The sequence below is a fragment of the Carassius auratus genome, chromosome 17, assembly GCF_003368295.1.
Source record: "Carassius auratus strain Wakin chromosome 17, ASM336829v1, whole genome shotgun sequence".
NCBI lineage: Eukaryota > Metazoa > Chordata > Actinopteri > Cypriniformes > Cyprinidae > Carassius > Carassius auratus.
In genome coordinates this window covers 21,605,665-21,608,869 of record NC_039259.1, presented here as the reverse complement: position 1 = coordinate 21,608,869, position 3,205 = coordinate 21,605,665, and positions in this window count along the sequence as shown.

Genomic DNA, 3,205 nt, shown 5'->3' with positions numbered 1-3,205 from the left:
AATTTCCGCTCCATCTAACGTCACACAGAGCCATACTCGAAAAAAACTTTCCGAAACTTGTGACAAACCGGAAGTAGTATTTTTGGAACAGAAATACTCCTTCAAACGTACAACTTAATTTTTGAAACTTTGTCCATGTTTAGCATGGGAATCCAACTCTTTAACAGTGTAAAAAACTCAGTATGCATGAAATAGCATTTCACCCCCCCCCCTTTAAAACAGAAGAAACCAAGCAGAGAAACCAGAACACCACTCATGAATATTGTAACCACTCACCCATTTGAACTCATTTCAATCGAATTTCTGCACTTGGACAGGAGCAAAGGAGGATATGAATATATTCTGATGATAGTTGATCACTTCACAAGATTTGCACAAGTTTACACCACCACATCAAAATCTGCCAAAACTGTTGCTGATGAAATTTGGATTTCCCCAAAGGATTCATCATGACCAGGGAGCAGAATTCGAAAACCAGTTGCTGTCTCAGTTAAAAAAAGTATTCTGGAATTGCAGGGTCGCAAACAACCCCATATCATCCGCAAAGAAACGGACAGGTTGAACATTTCAACCGGACATTACTTCAGATGTTAAAGACTTTGACAGAAACACAGAAGTCCAACTGGAAGGAGTCATTGAACAAACGTACCTTTGCTTACAACAGTACGCAATGTGAGGTTACTGGATTTTCACCGTTCTATCTCCTGTTTGTTAGATCACCAAGGCTACCCGTTGACTTGATCTTTGGATAAGCACCAGAGGAAGGGACTAGCGACCATAAGGAATACGCAAAGAGATGGAGGCAAGGAATGCAAGTATTTGAGACTGCCAAAGAGAGCAGCAAGAAAACAGCAGAAAGAAACAAAAGGAACCATGAAGGTAAAGTAAGGAGCACGGTGATGCACCCAGGAGATCATTATGGTGTGAAAACTCACACCCAGAGGAGGTACAGGGAAGCTTTGCAATCACTGGGAAGACACTATACACACAGTTATTCATCGAGTGGGAGAAGAAGGCCCCAGTTTATAAAGTCAAGCCGGAAGGAGGAAAGGGAAGATCAAAGGTTCTACAACGAAATCTCTTGTTACAGTGTGATTACCTGCCAATGGAAATGGAGCTCAGAACACAGCCAAGAACAAAGAGAAGAGTGGATAAACCTATCTCTGTAAGAAGGGATGATTCTAGTTCAGAGGAAGACGATAACGGATGAAGCCACTGGTACTTACCTGTGGTCCAGTCTCAGAAACCTGTGAAAGAAAACAGAAAGTTAACAAGTGGAAAATAACCAGTTATCCAGCCCCTTGAAACTGAAAAGGAAAGGGAAGAAATTGGTCAAAAGCTAGCAAAGGCTCAAGGAACAGAAGTTAGAATGGAAAATTGGACGATACAACAGATGGAACAGCCCTGTGGGAAAGTAAAAGTGAAAAAGGACAGGAGTGTAGATTGCTTAAGAGTGAGAGGAGACCACCAGGAGACTCTTGCAGTTTAAATCTAGATTAAAGACCCATCTATTTAACCTGGATTACACATACTAATATGCTTTTAATGTCCAAATCCTTTAAAGGATTTTTAGGCTGCATTAATTAGGTAAACCGGAACCAGGAACACTTCCCATAACACCCTATGTACTTGCTACATCATTAGTAGAATGGCATCTACGCTTATATTTGTCTGTTTCTCTCTTATTCCAGGTCACCGTAGCCACCAGATCCAGTCTGTATCCAGATCAGAGGGTCACTGCAGTCACCCGGATCCAGTACGTATCCATATTTTTAAAGCATTACAATAATCTAACCTTGAGGTCATAAATGCATTGATTAACATTTCTGCATTTGACACTGAGAGCATAGGCCGTAATTTAGATATATTTTTGTGATGGAAAAATGCAGTTTTACAAATGCTAAAATGTGGCTTTCTAAGGAAAGATTGTGATCAAATAGCACACCTAGGTTCCTAACTGATGACGAAGAATTGACATAGTCTTAGACAGTGTTCTAGGTTATTACATGCAGCCCTTACATGCAACCCCTCCCTTAAGGAGCGGCTTCCAGACGCTCCCTAAGGGAACATCAAACGCAGGAATGACTGACTGGGACAGAGACAAAAACCAACACGACATGACAAATAGTAATAACGGCAAACATGAAAACACAACTATAGGGTTAGGGTGGCATATCAAAAAAAACAAACAGGGAAGGGGAGGAGGCGGGACCACAAAGTTCATGGGGGACAGACCAGGGTGGGTGGGTGGGGCAGGAATCTTAGGAGGACGGGACGAAGGCTGACGATGGGGGGTTCGGGCCGGTCTGGGTGGTCTAGGGTGGGGAGTGGTCTCAGGACAACTGACAGAGGACTTGGCAGGAGAGGTCACAGGACACGGGGCAACATCTACAGGACGAGGGGCTACATCGACTGGACAAGGGGCGACAACAGCTGGACACGGGGCGACAACAGCTGGACACGGGGCGACATTTACGGGACACGGGGCAACATTTACGGGACACGGGGCAACATCACTGGGACACGGGACTACATCAACAGGACACATGACAACATCAGCTGGACATGGGGCAACACTTACGGGACACGGGGCAACGCTAACGGGACACAGGGCAACAACAGGGGAGACTGAAACTGGGTCAGGAACTGCGCTAACTATGGCGGGCTCAGGATTTCTGGGGACAGGGTCTGGGGACAGGACAGGACTGGTAGGGACTTGCAGGATCTGGACAAGACGAGACAAATAATCAGACAAGGCTTTAGCGGCAATAATAACCGGCATCTCCTTACGAGATGAGACAGACTGTATTAGAGTTTCTGCTGCAGAGTCGGCCGCGGCTCTCTCCTCCGCCCTCACGACTGCAGACTTGAAAACAGTTCTCTTATTCGCCGGTTCGGGTTCAAGGGTCACCGCTGCTGGCTCGGGAACGCTGTCCGCTGCCGGCTCGGGCAGGCCAGCGCTCTCCGCTGCTGGCTCGGGCACGCCAGCGCTCTCCGCTGCTGGCTCGGGCACGCCAGCGCTCACTGCTGCAGGAGGAGTCAGAGTCGCAGGACCGGAAGACCCCTTCTTCTTCCTCTTCCTCCTTGGCCGCGGTGCAGAGGTCACAGCTGGAACCGAGACGGGTTGGGGGAGTTTGGCCTCAGGCAGGGCAGACTCTGACGCCGACGACTCTGAAGCTGACTCCCACGACAGTCGTCTCCCTCA